This window comes from Melanotaenia boesemani, chromosome 15 (assembly GCF_017639745.1).
Source record: "Melanotaenia boesemani isolate fMelBoe1 chromosome 15, fMelBoe1.pri, whole genome shotgun sequence".
In the NCBI taxonomy this organism is placed as follows: domain Eukaryota; kingdom Metazoa; phylum Chordata; class Actinopteri; order Atheriniformes; family Melanotaeniidae; genus Melanotaenia; species Melanotaenia boesemani.
The window spans coordinates 20,635,395-20,655,120 of record NC_055696.1 but is presented as its reverse complement, the minus strand read 5'-3'; the positions used below and the strand labels follow the sequence as shown (position 1 = coordinate 20,655,120).

The 19,726-nt window shown below is 40.2% G+C and overlaps 1 protein-coding gene across 4 annotated transcripts in view; it reads left to right on the top strand.

Moving 5' to 3' along the window:
• Positions 1–19,726, top strand: part of sgcd (sarcoglycan, delta (dystrophin-associated glycoprotein)) — a 409,702-nt gene that overhangs the window by 285,560 nt on the left and 104,416 nt on the right. The window lies entirely within an intron of this gene.

Sequence of the window (19,726 nt, the reverse complement as noted above, 5' to 3'; positions counted from 1 at the left end):
TGTATTTTGGTCCTAAACCCTTCACAGCTTTATAAACCAGAACTTTAAAGTCTATTCTCTGATAAACAGACCTCAGAGCTGGACTGATGTGGCCCACTTTCTTGATCTTAGTGAGGACCCGGGCAGCAGAGTTCTAAATTACCTGCAGGTGTGTAATTGATTTTTTAGGTAGAACCTGTAAAAACACTGTTACAATAATTAAGCCAACTAAAGATGAAAGCATGGACTAGTTTTTCCAGGTCCTGCTGAGACTTCAGATCTTTCACCTTTGACATATTCTTAAGGTGATAGTAGACTTCGTGATTCCATTAATGTGTTTTACAAAGTTAAGATCTGAGTCCATCAATACACCCAGATTTCTAGCCTGGTTGGTGGTTTTTAGGTGTATAGACTGAAGCTCTGTGGTGACCTTTAATCGTTTCTCTTTGGCTCCAAAGACAATCACGTCAGTTTTAGTTTTGTTTAACTGAGGAAAGTTCAGGCACATCCAGTCATTAATCTCCTCAAAGCATTTACCAAGAGCCTGTACAGGGCCTCGGTCTCCTGATGACATCGTAATATATACCTGCAAGTCATCTGTGTAGCCATGGTAACTAATTTTGTTTTTCTGTATGACCTGTACCAGTAGGAGCACGTAGATACTAAACAGAAGAGACCCCAGGATGGAAACTTGGGGAACTTCATATTCTTGTCTGCTCAGATGTAAAGTTACATATTGACACAAAGTACTTCCTGTTCTCTAAGAATGTTTTAAACCAATGTTCAGTACCAGAGAGGGTCACCCAGTTCTCCAGTCATTTGAGTAAGTTAAACGTCCATTCTACCTTCATCTGCCTCCAGTGTTTGTCATGCATTTGGGTCCCACTTCCTCGTCCCTAGCTTCCAAGCTGCATGACAAAAACAATTGCAACTCATTATCACTGAATTAGTGAAGCTAGTTTGGTGTTGTGCTCACTCTCAGCACAAATTTAAATGAGACATTCAGTGCTGATAATCTTGGTTTTTTTTTTTGGCTTTTTTTTTAACACTTTGAGACAATGTTGTAAGACTTTGTGTCCTTGAAAACAAAGCAAAAGGTGTTTCCCTTCCTTATATTTGTTCATACTGTTTTTGGTTCTCAGGCAACACAGAAAAAAAAAAAAATTGTGGAAATCCTGTTTTCTTTAGAAGCTTTTTTGTTTTTTACATATATAATAAACATAAATAAGATTAGGTTTAGTGGACCAGAAAATGGGGCAATTTCTTTTTTTTTCTTTTTTTTTTTTTGTAGTGGGATCGATGCTATGGCCTGAAAGACAGAAATCTGCTCGTCTTTCATTCAGAGCTTCAAATGACAGGTGAAGCATAGATGACATTCAGACACTTGCACAGCATGAGGAGCTTCTGATGAAGCAGATTTTATCTGGAATATCTATTTTTTCAAACCTCAACATTCATTTTTGTCATTGACGAACACAGTTGAGTTCATTCTGTTGGGACCAACTGCTGAGTGAGACACAAAAAAGACCCACACCTTTCTTCTCGCTAGGCTGAACATAATAGCAGCCTGACCAGTCAATGCTGATATTGATCCTAACAGTTGGTTAGACAGTCAGCGTTTATCTGCATCAAATAAGAAGACGACACTAACAGGAGTCTATGAGGCAGAGATCTTTCTTTCTTTCTGCCATCTGAACTACAAACAGCTGTTTAAATGTTCAAACAGCATAAGTGCTTGTTTTTCTGGAAAGAGCTGTCTGCTGCACAAAACCAGAATGCTGCAAAAAACAGATTTAATGTTAATCAACAACTGCACTGCGTGGCCTACAAAAAAAGACCCTACCAAAATGAAGTTCACACTCTCTAATATTTGGTTGGATTTATTTCCATCCAGCATTGCATTAATTTTTCACTAAGATCTTGTATTGATGATGGGAGAGTCTGACCACTGTGCAAAGCCTTCTCCAGCACATCCCAAAGTTTCTGGACTCATGTGTGGAAAAAGTCTCCTGTTCCCTGAACCACTCTTTCACAATCTGAGCCCCATGAATCCTGGCATTGTCATCTTGGAATAAGGCCGTGCCATCAGGAAAGATAGAATAACCTGCACATTCAGCATATTCACTAGTCAGCTGACGTCATTCTTTGGACACATAATGTTGCTGAACCTAGACCTGACCAACTGCAGGAACCCCTGATCATAGACGTCCCCCTGAGCTTGTACAGTAGGCACTAGACATGGTGGCTGCATCACTTCATCTGCCTCTCTTCTTATGCTCCCATTTCTCTGACACAGGGTAAATCTGGACTCATCAGACCACATGACCTTCGTCCATTGATCCAGATTCCAATCTTTATGCTTCCTAGAAAATTAACGCCTTTTTCTCCAGTTAGCTTCACTTATTAGTGGTTTTCTTATGGCTACACGCCAAGGATCGAACCTGCAACCCTCAGGCTACAAGACGGCCACTCTACCCACTGAGCCACGCCACCCTAATAATTTAATCTGTGATCAAGTCACAATCAATAATATAATTATTATGGTGACACGTCCACTCTTACATGCAGTCACATAACCTGATTTTGAACCAGATTTTGCCCCTTATGTAAGATACAGTGATCTTACATAAGGGGCATCACTGAGTATGTCAGCATTTTAGCAGCTAAACAAATGAAGATATTGACTTGAATCATTGAAAGAGGCCAGTTCTCACCACTGTTTTGACTTCTTTAATGGCACTCTCACGTGATAAGTAAGTTGGACTTCAACATGCTGATGTGTTTTTAAACTGAACGTTTGATTCTCAATAATCAAACAGATGAAGGACTTGAATGCAGTTAGAAGTTTTAGCAGCACTGCTGCAGCGCAGGGTTGCATCCTCACACACTGACCCAGCCTCCCTCTGTCTTTGATGAATCTCCGACACTAAGAAGCATAAAAATAATAACCATGTCTAATTAGCAGCAGTAATTACTTAATAATCAGGAGATAATTGCACCAACTTGACATCTGTCGTGACTTATTCATGGCAGTGCACTCTGTGTGTCGGGTACTTTTACCCCCATGGGCAATAATTGTCTTGTGGAAATTTGAAGGTGAAAAGTGGAAGGAAATGATTACATTGTGCTGCTCTTCACCCGGATTGGACTGGGATATAAAACTGTAATTAGCTGTGATGAATTCAATGAGTTTTCCATATTCAGATGTGTGTGCCCAGTATTGTATTTATTTCTGTCATGCTCCAAAGCAGCAAAGGCTTTTGATTTAAATCAGCTCCAGTTGATTTAACAAAGACAATAGGGTAGAGAAATGCATAAAACTAAAGAAATCTCACAGATACACACAAGGAAACACAATGATACAACATACACACTCAGCGTCCATTTTACCAGGTCCAACTTTTAGTACCGGGTTGAACCCCCTTTTTAATTGTTAGTATGATAGATGGAACAATGTGGTCGCATGGCCTCTTGCGCTCAGTCCACCCTGCTTGCTGTGTCTCATATCCACCACACTGAGCCCACGGGCGTGTATTTTCACACGTCGGTCACTGCCAGTGTGAGGACCTTGACAGTGCACTGCCATTGGCCTCTAAAACCCACACCATCCATCTAAGATGAAGATGGAGTTAATAAGAAATCTATCAGCCTGTGACACTGACAACTGGCAGCCTCAGGCACAGAGAACAAAGATGGATTCTGTGAAAGGCAACACCATTCCTGCTCTTGTTCTTTTTTCTCTAATGAGACCTAATACGAGCGTCTCAGGCCTAACTGCCACTTCATTAAACAAATCATTCCCAAATAATGCTGCTTTTGCTTTGAAGGAAGACGGCCGTAGGCTAGCAAATGAAGGAAGAAATGAAAGAATGATTTTAATCAAAGGTGCAGAAATCCACAGTCTTTAATGATTTTATACATAAAATGTCTTTAAAAGGTTCTTTTTTCTTAAGAAAATAGACCTGTCTTACTAGGTAAGAGATGGGTGTTACTCTCTACACCTTTCTCTCATTAAAAATATGGGAAACTATGAATATGCTAATTGCCCCAGCCTGTGGCTCTGCCTGCAGCCTTCCTATGCATTTGTAAGGAAACTTATTTCCAGCCAGGCGCTAGCTCTCAAACATGGGTGAGTTATAGCATGTAACAATGACAAGGGAAAAACAATATATGCTTCAAAATTATGCTTAACAAATTGGACAGACAAAGGCAAAAAACTTCAATCAACATTGCTTTCTTTTTTTATTTACAAATAGATGTCTTCATTGAGGAACATACTGTATGTCCTTGGCGTGTCACTGAAGATGTATTTGTCTGCTTACCGATAGATGATGGACATCACTGAGCATCTCCATCTTGGCTTCTAGATATGAAGCATTTTTACAAACATTTTTATAAACTAATTAAATTTGTGTTTAGGGAATTATTTTTCCACGTAATATCATCAGTTGGTGCTGCATTATACATTGTTGGAAAACCTGATTGGTCACCTTTAACGAGACAAATATGTAAGATTGTGCTTCTGTGGAACGCAGCTAAATGTGTTGATTACGCCTCAAAAAATGTGCCAAAATTTCCTTCGATAAAATTGACAAACACTATAAACAGGAGTAAATATCCTGCAGGACTCTAGCAGAGATTCCAGGTTGCTGCTTCTGGAAGCTGCATCACGGTCTGTCATTAGAAGACGGGGGGGGAGGCTCTGTGAATCAGCTGTTTGCTGCCCAGCAGGTGGTTTTTGAAGTGTGACTTACTTTTTTCATGGTATTTTAAAGTTGTGTTGTGGCACGATTGTTGCAAAGGTCGATAGCAGAGTCTAGCTTGAGTGTTTTTGTTTGTTTCTTTTTATTTGTATTGCATGTGAATGCCCATGGCAACACAATTTCCCCTTTGGGGATCAATAAAACTAAACCTGACTGCAGCGGTAACTCGGTTTACATCCACAGTAGATAAAAATGGCCATAGTCTTGTCCAGAGAACCCTCTTTTAAGCTAGACGGAAGCAGAAATAGACAGAATGTGAGTATTTCTGCTTCAGTACCACAGACTTATTTCTGCATCACTTTCTGAAACTGTGCAGATGGTGTGTGCAATAATCGTGTTTCAGTAAACAGGGCGCCAACAACACACATTCCTTTTACCACTTCATTACTGATTCAACTTTGACAAACCTTTTACACATACAAATATAGAACTTTTTTTTTTTTTTTTTTTTTTTTTTTAAGAAAGAAAAGAAAGAACCCTCTGTTAAAATTGGTAATCAGTCAGAAAAGAAATTTGGCCACATCGCAACTTTGTTCTTGTTCCTCAGGTGCCAACAACCACAACTAAGTTAGTTCTGGCCCAGTTAATTTATGCTTCACAAGAATTTCTGTCTGGAACAGGGTGGGATTTTCCACAGGGCGGTGTCCATGTCTTCATTTACCAAATGTGCTCTTCTTCAACACTTCGAGCAGTGTCTTAAACTATGTTTTTCTATGTTAAATTTTTGCAACAATGGAAATGATAACTTTTTGCTTCCAGGTTTTCCACTTTAACCACAACCACTTTCAATTTCCAACCAATCACACAGCAGTTCTCGGATCCCACGGGAGAAAAAAAAAGTTCTGCTCAGAGGATGTGTTGAAAATACCTGCAGGAGCAAAGTTCTGTTCTTGTGCTGTTTCTAACAACCTTAAGAGTCCATTTTCTTGGTTTTACCTTGTCTGGAAAGCTTCTTTGAGTCTAACTCAAAAACTTCACTTTCAATAATCATTGCCTACATGTACAAATGTAAAATATTAGATGTCTGAAAGCACATTTGGCTCTGCAGACCTGCTCCTGAACAGAAGTACCTTTCTGTTTGTTAAAGCTTTTCAGATGAGAAGCTTAGCTTCTGAAAGCAGTGGCTTAAAGGGACTGTAATACCCAAAACAAGATGGCTTTTCAGATTCATCCACATAAATGTGGACATACACCCCCTCTTCTTGCACCTCTTGTCTTTTTCCTCCCCTCCTTTGACTTAACTCACAGTCGGTAAGTTTCACCTCATTTGTGCTCCAACACATTGCCTCTCTTGCTCGCATTCTCTCTCATTTTCTCCTTCTCCTTATCTTGCTCTGTGTTTATCTATCTATTTTACCCAGTCTTATCTCATCCTGACTTTATCAGCAAACCCCCATCCTACTCTCCTCTCTTTCATCTTTCATTCCTAGCTTCTCCCTCTGCCACAACCCCGCCTCCATCTGCTTTCTCATCCCATTGATGGATGATGCGGTGCTGCTTTGAGGGCCTCAATCAGAGGAGCGAGAGAGTTCGCCGGTGGAGAGCAATCTCAAAGCCAATTCCACTGATAGCCATCACAGGGTGTTGCTACATGACGTAGCAGCTATCACCTGTGGAATGACGGAAAAAGAGCGGCCTCTGCTGTGGTCCAACTGTAGGGTGGGAGGGAAAAGTTATTGCCGCTGATGTTATCAAACAGATCAACTGAAAATGTATTAGTTTGGAGTTCGGCCATGTTGGCGGGGCCAGAGGCTGATTGAAAGAGCACTCAGAGATGCAGGATTGGAGAGGAGATGGATTGAAGCGACGCATTGTTGCTGTTGGATGGTGCTCCATTCTGCCCTCTGAGTGCTTTTTGGCAAAGAGCGTACAGGTGGCCTCGGCGCTCTTTCATGTCTTCATTTGCATTTGAAATGCAAAAGCTGGTTGTGCTGGTAAATGAGGGAATAAACAAGAGAACAGCTTCTCCTTTGTTGTTGTGTATGTACACCTTTAGCGTGGTTTTACCTCTGAGTCATTTGGCATTATGTGCCGACACTGGAAGCTGTTAATGCTTAAGCTGCTTGCAGGTAAATGTATACACAGGCAGGTATTTAAACCTGCTAATCCACAATCTTGCGTTATGTACAGATCACATTGTTTGCAACTCCCAATACCCGGAAGAAACAAGCTGACACCAATATGTGACACAGAGCTGTCCGTGAGAACAAACTTCAGCAATCAGATGTGGGAAATTTAGCTCTGGCTCAGCGATACATGAAGAAAGTTGGATTTAATTTAACTGAAAATGCACATGACAAACTTGAAAGCAGTTATGGTGCTGAACGTTAAGTCTGCTCTCTTTAGACTAGTGCTTGAATCCCTTCTTTAGTTCAGGCTGGTTTGACTGAAGCACATTAAAAAAGCACAACCCTTTTAAAGCATTAATGTGAGCATGCTCAGGAAAGTGCTCATTACTTTTATCAGGTTCACCTTACCAGTACCAGGTTGGACCCCTTTTTCCTCCAAGTACTAAGGGACTCAAAGTAGGCTGAGAAAATTTCCCCACACCATTACAGCAGAACCAGTGATTATTTGACTTCCTATTGTCTTTTCTATCATCTCCAACCAGTCTGCCCATCCAACAGCTGGTTAGATAGTTGTGTTAACAAGCAATTCAATAAATGTACCTAAAAACAGGTGTATAAAAAAAGTGGCCGTGGAGCACATCTAATCCATTTGCAATGTTTGGTTACCATGGTGATAAGTATCATTCAAGCCATCATTTCTGTGAAAACATCAGATTCTTTCATCCAGAGAACAAATCATAGTGTTGAGTTTTTTCCAGGTAACATGTTGCCTCCCAAATCTTATATTTCCTAAACATGGTGGTGCTGAATTAATTTTTGGCCTAAACAACAAGTAACTAAAGATAGACTTCAAGTTACTGAACTCTACCAAGAGCTAAAGCAATAATAGTCTTATAAAAATATATAAAACCATCAGAGAATGGAACATTTCTAATCAGAAACTGAACTCGGGTTTCTGAAAGCTTTTTTTTTTCTTACCCCCTTTTCAACCCTAATTTTCAGAAGATCTCAGATACAAATTGAATCAGCCAAACCAAGTCTGCTGAAACGTGTCCTCACTGCAACACTGATCAGAGCTGCCTGCAGACCGCTCCACTACAGTCTCCTTCGGCTGTATTAACGATTTCTAATTTCAGTGCTTTGTCGCTCAGACATCCATAGCTCTCTTTAGTCATTGTGCGGTGTTTATTTTTTTATTAATTCAGTTGATTTAAAAGGGACAATGCACATTAATAGACATTTAAATTTGGATTTAAAGTGTAAATATGCCAGATTTAGAAAATGGGCTAGTTTTCATCTGTAATTTGAGCAACTACTATGTTTTAGTACAGCTTCGAACGAGCAGATTTTCTGGCCTATTATGAACAATAACTTGTTGGTACCAGATCATATGGGCAGGATGTGACAAATAAATATGTATTTTACTCAGTCCCAAGTTCATCCATGTGTTTTTCACCATTGGAAAGCTGCGATTCTTGAAATGTGAATGATGTATACCATTCCAGGCTACATAGCAGTAGATTCAATAAACACTTCTCTGTCCAGCTGCCAGTGCAGAATATTTGTTTCCTTGCTTTATTCCAGTAGCAGATCATACTGCAAAAAAAAAAACAAAAAAAAAAACGCTCAGTTAGGGTCCAGTAAAAGTAGTCCAGTAAAACAGTTGGTCAACAACAAATCCTAGATCCATAAAACCCGTTTTAGGTGAAAATGGAAAGATTTTAAGGCAATAAACATTAGATGACTGAAATTTAAAGGTCAAAATTTGACACATGTCTAACCAATCAGAGAGGACTGGGGATTTGCCTTCCAAAAAGATTCAGTATAATCTCAGATTTGTTTCATTCTACCAGGAGATTTTTTAAGGATTAAAATTTCTCCTCAAAACTCTGTTTAGCTCCTGGTTCCTGTATTTGTGTAAGCAAAAGACCTTGAAAAGTTTAATGCGTCCACTGCAATACAACAGGTATGTTTTTCCGAAATCTTGTTAAAATGTTTGAGCTTATTTAAAATATTTATGTGATCAGATCGGTCTGAAAATGGTGGTTTGTACATCTGGACTGTCACAAAAAAAACTCTTTCTTTATCAGGTTTTATTTTAAAACACTGCCATCAGCCATCCATCACCACAATGCATGGAGTTATATTGAAATCATTTCATCATCCGCCTACTTTAAAGCTGTTCAAACGGCCTTTGACAACACACTGTGGGCACAGTGATCAGTTACTTTTCTTGCTCTTGCATGTAACTTTTCAAACAGCCAACATTTGATCCGAGAAGAAGTTGTCCTGCGTAGGTGTCATGAATTGGCGGTGGAGGTGAGGACCCAATTGCAGGCAGTCAAGGCAGGAGGCAGAATTGGTGCAGGTGACAAGGTTTATTTTCCCGAAACTCAAGACAGGGAACCACAAACAACAGGGAAAAAAACCATATAACATATACCACATATAAGGATCTGACAAGAGCAAACTGAAAACCAAGGGCATATATACACGGAGGGAGCAACAAGGAACAGACCCAAGCAGAGAAATCCGGGCAACAAAGGTCAGGGGGGCTCAGGGGCCGCGGAGACAACTGGGCCAGGTCAGGAGGTCGACCTGGTGGCCAACCAGATGGCAAACCTGGGAGTAGTGGCCGAGCATGCTGGCTCTCCGGAGACTGGATCTCTGGAGGCTGAGCAGGCTGGATCCCTGGTGCATGAGCAGACTGGATCCCTGGAGCGTGAGCAGGCTGGATCTCTGGAGGCTGAGCGTCAGACGCTGAAGAACTGGAGTAGACCTGGGAGCCGGCATGGGGTGCTGAGGCACTGGAGCTGGAGGCGAGACTGGAGACGTGGGCCTCGGAGCCGGTGGCGACACCCGTAATATTGACCGTGGAGCTGATGGCATCACCCGAGACGTGGACCGCAGAGATGGTGTCGACATCCGAGATGAGGCCCACCCAAGCGGTTTTGGGCTCATCGCCAACCTGGACCCCCCAAATGGCGACCACTCTGGATACTCCAGTGGCTCTGACTCTGTGTCCAATCCAAGGAGCCTTCCCACCAGTTCGCTCGAGGTGATGCTCACGGGGGGGCCGCCGCCCCTGGTGCCTGGACGACCTCCTCATTCTGGACCTTGTGGGAGGAGGCTCAGGGAATATCGGGTCTGGGTCCTCCACAGTCAGGAGGCTTTTAGCTGCCTCACAGCTGAAGTATTCCACATTCAAATCACAGCTGCTGCACAGGAACACACACTTGCAGTTTTCATTGATTCCGGATCCGACACAGAATTCATTGACAGACATGTGGCCAAGCAACTGGGTATAAGTTTTTCCTCTCTTTCGAAGCCAGTTCTAGTCCAAGCTCTGGATAATCACCTGTTACACACCGTCACCATGAGACCATCTGCTTCCATGTTATTAATTCAACTCAGATTCCGGTCATACTTGGAATAACCTGGCTCCAGTTACATAACCCACACATTGATCAACTTAAAGCATGAACATAACATCTAACACACAGGAACCATGACAGTAGGAGTATTCAAATAGATTTTACCTTTAACCATGCAGAGGTGTGATTAGTCTGCAGCATGCAAAAAGTCTGACTGCTTGTAATATTTCCCCAAGAGACATCTATATTTGCTTTAGCCTCAGGTGGTGTCTTGATGCATATCGAGCAGACGCTCAATAATACGCCAGGAGCCCTACATTATTGACAGCAGCAACTTCGGGCTCTCTGAAGATGTTGACTTCAGAGGGGGAGATGAAGAGGAGGTGCGACAGGCAGAGGGAGATGGCGTTGATAGGAATGGATACCGATATGAGGATAGATATGAGCAGAGTGAAGATGCAGTGTTACATTTATATTTGCTGCTCATCTTCTTCCCTCCTTCCTCTTTGCTGTTGCACACCGCTGGGTCAAATAAATCTGCAGAAGATTGGATAAAACCAGAGGTGCAATTCTTATTTACAACATGGAGGTTTTTCGCCTGTACTTGTACGCTAATGTACAGCCAGGTAAACAGAGCTGGACATTCAGGCTCTCACACTGCACTCATACGGTATGCAGAACACACAGGATGGCCGTAAATCCTCATTAAGCATCACACGTATCAGCTGGAGAGAATGAGGACATCGCTGGTTTGAGGGGAGATCAATTTAGTCCTTATTCCAGTGGATAGAGAGAGCTAAAGATGGAGAGACAGGCAAAGAAATGGATTAAGGTGGAGAAAGTGCTAGACAGGGAGGAACTTTGATATGTGTGATGAATTAAATCTAAACCAAATGGAGGGAAAAAAAAAGCTCAGGTTCACGGTCTAGTTAAACATGTCCTATACATTTCATTCACATAGCTAAACCAAATGCTGGTGCTAGAGCCAGAGACTCAACCGGACCTACATCCACCCTGTTTCAGTCGAGATTTTCTTATTAGCTAATCCAGTTCCCATTATTAGACTGTGTGGAGTAATCCAGAAGCCAGCCTCCGCATGGACTTCCCTCTGGCTTGCAAAAGTTGGATCTGGTATGATCCAGCATCTTCAGGGTTTCAAGTCAACGTTTTGCAGGAGGAGAAACAGCTGCAATGAGATGCTGCAGATTTTAACATGTTAGACTTTGTAGGTCGTTCAGGACTTTTTGTCCTTTCAGGTCATCTTTACCTCAACTTTTACAACCATTTTGGTTTTGTTCCCATATGGGATGAATTTGCTACCCAATAGTGTGACTATTTTGTCATTAGAGGGAAAAAAAAGTGCTCTTCCAAAAGTTGCCATAAAAACCTTGAGTTTTTATGGCAGATTACTCAGTCATTTTCAGTTCTCTCATGTAATTATTCAAATAATTTAAACCCTTTTAATATCAGTTGAATTACATGATTTCAACTGTTTATTTTATGAAAAGGAAAAACATCAAATCAGTTATTTTCTATATAATACATGTCAGAGGGATGGATATTTGTTTTAAAGATTTTTTTTTTTTACCAACTTTAAGTACATAAGTACTGATTTAAAAAAGAAGTAAATAATACTTTTTCCCCCTATTAAAAACTGGAACATCATGTAATGAAATGGGCATATAAAGAGTTAAAATAATTACCTATTTGGTAGTTCTGATTAGGCTGATTGAATGATATGAGAGAAAAAAAAGTGGGAACAATATTAATCTGTAATATTTTTACATTTGTTTAGAGTTTTTTTTTTCTTTGTTTTTTTTTTTTAGGTTCTAATAACTTGAAAGGATAGTAAATTAGAGAAACCCACAAGAATTACATACAATCATCTTCCAACCATGCTACAAACTTGTCTTTGGTGATAAAAGGTTTTGTCTTTTGGAATTTTGGAAATAAAATACAGACCCACATGATATGCAGAAATGTTGGTCTTTGTGGTCTGTCTTTGATATTTAAATATTCCTGGGAATCTAGAAAATCTGGATGCTACACTGGCATTTTTTTTTTCTGTCTCAAAAGTGGTCTTTTGTTCATGTCTGTAATGATATTTTATCATGTGTTGTTCTTCAACATGGTTGGTTCTGATTTATGTTTTGCTGGCTGAGCCCATCAATGGAGTTTTAGAGGAGGATTAGGTCATGCTAAGAGTTTGTTTTAGCACTGGAGCAGGATTTTTTTTTTTTACCTTTTTACTTTATTTCAGCTACTACTTAATTATAACTTCTAAATCAGTCTAAACAAGCGTAGAAGGAAAATTTAAATCATGCTAAAGCTCGGCGAGAACAAGAACTTTGTTCTTGTTCTCGAGGTCGCAATAACAAGGAAAAAGTTTGTATTGTTACAGTCAATTTGTCTGGGGCGGGAGTGGTGCACATGGCAATGTCTGTGTGTATAAATCCTAGGTATTGTATACATTTATGAATTTTCTCACCATCTCGATCAGCTGTTCATTAAAGCTATCTGTTTAGTCTCGGATCAGAAGAAATGTGGACACCACAACTTTCCATTTCATTCTTTTCCGCATTAACTACACCCACCTCAAATGTCCGATCAATCACACAAAACTACTTGGAGCCCCATGAGAAGAAGGTTCTGCCCGGCCGATGTATCGAGAACAGTCCCGTTCTCGTCCACAAGAAAAAATAACGCCATTTTGTTATAGTGGCCTCAAGAACAAGAAAAAAGTTCTCACTTCTCGTAGGGTATGTACAAGCCTTAACACTCATGCACAGAAACATAACTTACTTAAGAAAACTTGTTTATTTATTTAGTAGTTTTAAGTAGTTTTAAGTGTAGCATTTTAAAGATCAGTATATATGGCCAGCTGTGAATTCTTAGCTCATGTCCACAAGTGGCATTTAGACAATCTGTATCATTGTGTATGTCGCCCATGTTTTGAGAGCTTCTAGAGTTGATGCTTACTGTATTTACACATTAAAATGGGAGAAATTAGGCTGGATATGAAAAAGCTCTGGGTTGTGTTTACATGCACAGACCACTACACAGCCTGCGTCGACAGATGGTTTGTTTAAAATAGAAAGAAATCTGCTCCTCCACATTACCTTTGACTAAATAAAGCAGCTGAAAAAGCTTATGTAGCTGTTGACTTTCAGAAATTTCAACTCACAAACCAGCAAATATTACATCATCCAGTCATCGAATATAACCCTAACCCCGAATGCTGTAAACATGACCCAACTGGCAGACATGAATGCTGATGAAAGGCAGCCTGTCTGGACTGTAAAGTGCCACTGTATGCTCGCTGCTGTCGCTTTGCAGGATTGGAGAGGGAATAGGTCCTGAGCAGGACACACAGATGGATGATCCTTATTGTCCCAGCATGGGGAATATGTGGGTCTGTTCATGGTCTGCATACATTTACGATTCACAGAAAAAGGGAAAACATGCACAAGCCCAAATCACATAATATAGATGTATGGCCACATTCACACCCATGTTGCAAGGAAATTATTGGAGCTCACACATGCATGCTTTTCTAGGCCAGCAGTTCATTTATGCTTATTATTTGATGGTTATGTGATCAGCAGCAGAAGATGAGCCAACAGTGACAGCTCTATAACAGATAAATGATGTCTTTGTTGACTTTGTGGATTTTGGAGGTCAAACCTCAGTTTATTGTCTACAGAGAGTGTAAACCAGCAGGAGGTTTTCAAATGGAGATAAATCTTTAAAAAGCTTAGACTCTGATGGTAATGATGGTAAAGGATCTTTGTCTGTCTACTTTTGATTCTGGTCATTCATTGCTGAGGGACATGAGATTAATTCAGACCTTTGGATGTCTGTCGTGTCTACAGCCAATGAATGAAAAGATCCAGACAATGGTGGCAAATGGAAATTCCTGAATGTCTGTATACGCCTGGTTTAGTGAAATGAACTCTAAATGATTTATGACTTGCAGCCTTAATAACCCCGAACCTCCTGGGAAATGACCTGACGAGCCTGAAATCTTCAGGAAGCATCCTCTGAGGGTCATAAGTGCATTTGTTTTTGCAAATTAACAAGCAGTGGAACAGTCGATACCTGTGGAAGCACAGAAGCTTATTTTAATGAGGGACCCTCGTTGGAGTAACCCTCCCACCAACGGCACCAAAAGGAAAAAATCAGTTTGTCTTATGGTTAGAGGTGTCACATTTACTGTAAACCTGTTCCAGTGAGGTATTGATAGAACTTTTTTCATTTTTTATTTTAGTTCTCATGATTCAGTGTAAATGCATTAAAAACGAAACAGAAGAAGTGGTTAAGTCTTGATATGGCACAAGAAACAAAGGTTGCTCATTGAATCTTGGACATTTCACTCCATGGATCTCTTCAGTACATCACATGGGACACAGCAAAGGTGTACAGTTAGTGGCGTCCCGGCTGTGGTTGCCCACCCTCCATCAGTCTCCTATGAGGCATGGATGTCCACCACCACCTTGTACCCTTGTCATTTTCACAGAGTTCGTCTATTACTGGGTGGGATACAATGGTTGTCGTCATGTGACGGGAACTTCATGAGTTTTATCTCCACTTTCACAAAATCATTCAGCATTGTATTATACATGGTTGGAAAGCTTGTTTAGTCACCCCTACAAAGAGGTATAACTTGTAAGGATCGTGCTTCTGTGGAATGAGCAACACAATTAAATGTGTGGGTAATGCTCCAAAAACTGTGCCAAAATCCCCAGTCACATTTTGCTGTGGGACGGCATCCCAATCATCAAGCCGGTGTTGTTGAAGCTCAACCAGTGTGTATGTGTTGGTCACTCTAGCACAAGGCTACTCAGTTCGGTCCTACAAGGGCCACGGTCCTGCAGGTTTTCAATGTGCCCCTGCTCCAACAGACCTGACTGAAATGAATGTGCCATTGTGCAGAACTTTGGCTGGTGGATTCATTTAATTTGAGTCAGGTGTGTTGGAGCAGGGACACATTGAAAACCTGCAAGATTGTGGTCTTTGTGGGACTGAATTGAGTAGCCCTGCTCTAGCACATAAAGCATCAGTTGAGGGTGTTGTCATCTTGAAGGATGTCCCAGATTCCAGAGATTTGGGATCACCACCAGCTTTAGAATCTCATTCTGATATATCTGTCTATCAGTTAAGGGCCAATCAGAAACCAGTCATACATCTGTGACAGACACATCCGGCAACACTTGAATCTCAAAACACAAGTGAACACCAAGAGGAGAATAGTACAGGAGGTTTTGACTAATTTTTTAGGGGGGGGTTGTTACTCACACGAAAAGCTGTGTTGCTCATCTGACAGAAGCACCATCCTTAAAAGTTATACCTTGTTCTAAATGTGACTAACCAGGCTTGCCAGAGATGTATAATACAACACCAGCTGGTATTATTAAAGGGGCGAATTCTTACTAAAAATACTCTTTTTCAATTCCATAAAATCTCTTAAGGCTGTTTTATAAATAATTGGGTTTGTATGAGAAAGGTAAAGATGTTCAACTTTTTGTACATTAAGATTTTGAATGTCCCATTAGCGTTAAACAAGTTTTCATTGGTAGTGATGACATGAACAAGTAGGACGAGAGCGTTGGCATGGAATTAACCTGCAGCGACTTGGGAGTGTTAGTGGACTGTTTTCAGTGTTTCTGCCGTGGTGATGGTTGCCATCTGAATCATGTCATAATCCACCATTTGTCATTTTGCTTTGGCAGCAAGTCATTTTAAATTTCACGCCACCTGATTTGAATCACTGTTTGTCTGAATGAAACTGACAGACTGATGGAGGATGAAAGAAAGAAGCGTGTGAATGCTTTTCAGGTGGTGAAGTTGGAATAAAAACAGGAGATGACAAACAGGAGGTTGTAAAATATGAAAGATAAGGTAAGAGGTAAGTGACAGCAAGCATGACCAGCATATGAAGTGACCAAGAGAGAGAATTTGATTAGATGCTAAGAAAGATAATATATTGGGGTTTGGTCAGAGAGGTGGAAGAAGAAGAGCAGATGTTGAGATGCCTCTGTGTTGGTCAGTCATGTCCTTAATTATTCATGATTGTTCGTCTCACTGTGCTGCCTGCAATGCCCTGGTCACTGCAGAGAATAAAGATTGAACATGACCCGGAGAAAATCTCATGTATGGAAGGACTGTTTAACTCTACTGGGCCAAAAGTGTGGACAGTTTGTTGTGGCATAGTCTGTAGATTATTCTCAAAATCATCATTTAGCAGCAGTGACATGTGCAACAGCTCCAACATTTTCCTCATACTGTATGATTATCAGCTCAAGTTCTCTTTATGCTATGGCTCTAACTATTTTTAGATTACATAGTGCATAAATTTCAAACACTAAGATAAATAGTGGACAATAAAAGCAGTGCACTATATAGTAAAATGGAATTCATTTTGGATGCATCCACAGACTCTTTTAAAGTCTCTGTATGTGGTACTAAAACAGAAAGTCCCATCTATCATTGTCTCTAGTGCTGATGCTGTAAAACCCAGTTGTCTCTGTGTTATGTCCATAATTATTTAGGCTGTTTAAAATAAGAAACGTGCACATATAAATAGATTATGGCCTTTGACTTCTAAAATGTGAATGACACATTTTAACATATAAAGAAAAACATTGTTCAGTCTGACTGTCTCTGAGTCACAGACTGAGCATTTGCAGCATCTGCATATTGTCCCCGATAGCAGCTTCCAGATGTTTATTTTGGATTATATGTCAGTTATTTTCAGTTGAGCTGAGATGTCAATTAATCTAGTTTTGTTTGCAGCAATTTACGATGTAAAATAATTAGTTTTGCTCATTTTTCAGTGAGATTTATCTAGCTTTATCCTTAAAATGTCATTTTTCTGACAACTATTAACCACAACTTGACAATGAACCATTGTAACTATTAAAATTAGAGTAATTTTTCTTTTTTTCTTTTTTCTTTTTTTTTTTTGCTGGGCCCGGCAAAAATCTGGAGAAAAGCTGCACAGTGGCAATTCTTCAAAATGAAAGTTACTATTTTAAACTTGTTAGTGGGGTTTAGCAAGTTAAAGAAGGATGAATGCTAGTCTGTATGGTTTACTGGAACCCTGGAAGGTCAAATTTACTCTGTTTGGAGGAAGATTAAAAGTATCATCACTTCCCATCTTCACCATCATGTCTTCAGTTGTACTCTGGTCTAAATAGTTCATGTCGACCCATCTGGGGGCTGCTTGGAAAAGGACAACAATTTTTGAAAAATACTTGAAGGTATTTGGACAAAGCATAAGTCATCAGTCATTATTTGTAACAAAGAGTCCTACATGAAGAATCTGCCATTGCCACATGTACATGCCTGGTCCAAGCTTTCTTTGTTTTGGTCACAAACAGAAAGTTTGAAGTCTAGAAAGACAGATTCTCTTGTGACTGTGCAATTGGAAATATAGATGTTCCATAAACTACTATTAGATCTTCCTTTTAGAGCGTTTTTCCACTATAGCTTCAGTTTTATTTAACCTTCTAAACCAGAACATGAAGCTTTAAGAGACCTGTGGCCAGCTGGAATTTAAGAATCAACTGCCGTTCTTAAAAATGCAAAAACTACAGTTCTTTTCAGAAACAGCACTTAACCCCATGACAAAGAAGTTTTGATGCTTCTGATGACATAAACATTTACTGTCGGCTCACCTGGTGCTCTTGTGGTTGTTTGTTTGGATTTATCACCTAAAACAAGCAACAAAACAGACTGTTGATGAGGCTGCAGCCCGTCGGTGTGGTGGTCAGACACAACTGTAGAAGGGTTGACGTCCTGGATGATTGGGTTTGGCCTGGAAGAGGTTTTAAATCAACAGTTCTTATGAGAACATATATTATCTTGAATTGATGGGATAAACAGAATACATTTTCTACCCTTTCTCTGAGTATCTTCTACAAATTCCAATTTTAGGCTTAAGAACTGTTGCAACTTCTTTTGAGAAGAACTTCTTCTGAGCATTTTGAAGTAAAACATTTTAATTCCAGTTTTTTTCTCATTGTGCTGTTGAGCATCTCTGGTTATCTGAGCCTTCATAATGGCTGCCATTGTTGGTGTCAGTAGATTGCTTTATGAAGAGGGAAAACTTATGTACGGTCTTTACTGGAGTCTTATCATTTTAATATAATAATGGTGCTGGTGTCACCTGTTACATTGTAAGTGCAAAGAAAGAATCTATTTCAAATAACAATATAAGTTAAATTACAGAAAGCTAGTCTGATTTAAAGAGGAGAGAAAAAGAATAAAGCAACAGTTTACTTTCCAGCTACTATTATCCACCTCTGGTGAGTTTTGCATCTAAGATTGGTTCAATCCTGTTTGGGGTTTTACTGTCTCCTGTATATTTCAGACGAGAGGAAGATTACATCACGAGGACCTGAGATTTTCTATTCAAGGACTGACATTGAGTTGTTTCTTTGTCTCTACTGAATACAGGATTATTTTAAATAGTCGTTTTGGTAATGCTATAAGTTGAAGACCACTGTGGGCTTATTTGTTCCACATTACCAACTCTGCTGCTGTTGGTCATGCATCCTCAGCAGATCTTTACGACCTAAGAAGCTACGTTTACAACATCATTTTTTGGCCTGATGGAGCAGTTTACCTAATTCTGTTGTCGGCCTAAAATCTTTCTGAATATAATTTCTGGGAAGCCAAGAACAAAGCGGTGGTAAACCGTGCTTTTGTGGGTGGATGTTCATTTACGCAGCTCCGGCAGTACCCCTGTGACCTAGTAACGGTTATGGATGGATGGCATCAGGGATTGGAATAAAAAAGCTTAAATGCATTGGTGCATGGAAACCTGATCAAAAACATACTGCTACTGTTTGCAGTTACATTTAATAGAACTTCAAGATAATTGTTTTTGGATGGAATGGAGAAGAGGGGGGACTTTGGTGCTGTCACCAAGTATTTCACATGCTGCTTTTTATATGTGTGTACGCATTTAAATCTGTAGATATCTGCATAATTATTATAAGTTTGCTCTTTGAAAGAGTGGAGCCAATCATATCAGTTGAAATGAGTTATAAGGCAGGACACTGCTGAAACTGCTGACTGCAGACAAATTACAGAAAGCACTGATGTTTCATCTGTTTGTGTGACAGAAATGATAGGGACAACTTAGGACTTCCTGGACATTGGTAAGGACATGTTACCACTGTCACTGTCCAATTCTACATCTATGGTCTACATCCAGTGACCCAAAGGACTGGATGATCTGTGTATTACTCATTACAGTATTACTCATTACAGTTAGTTTTCATCATCAAACTTCTGGAAACTGAGATTAAATAGTTGTCTCCAGCAGGCCTCCTGAGTTCCACCTGGGAATAATTGGCATGCACAACACATCCAGGACACAAACCCCCTGCTGCCACAAGAGTGCCAGAATTTTAATATGTTTTACACAGTTGGGGGAGTGATTACATGGAAGAGGATTGCAAACCATCCTCAGTTACTTTGGGATTTCAAGGGGTCCTGATCTCCATTTGCCCATCACAACCTGAGGGATCAAAGG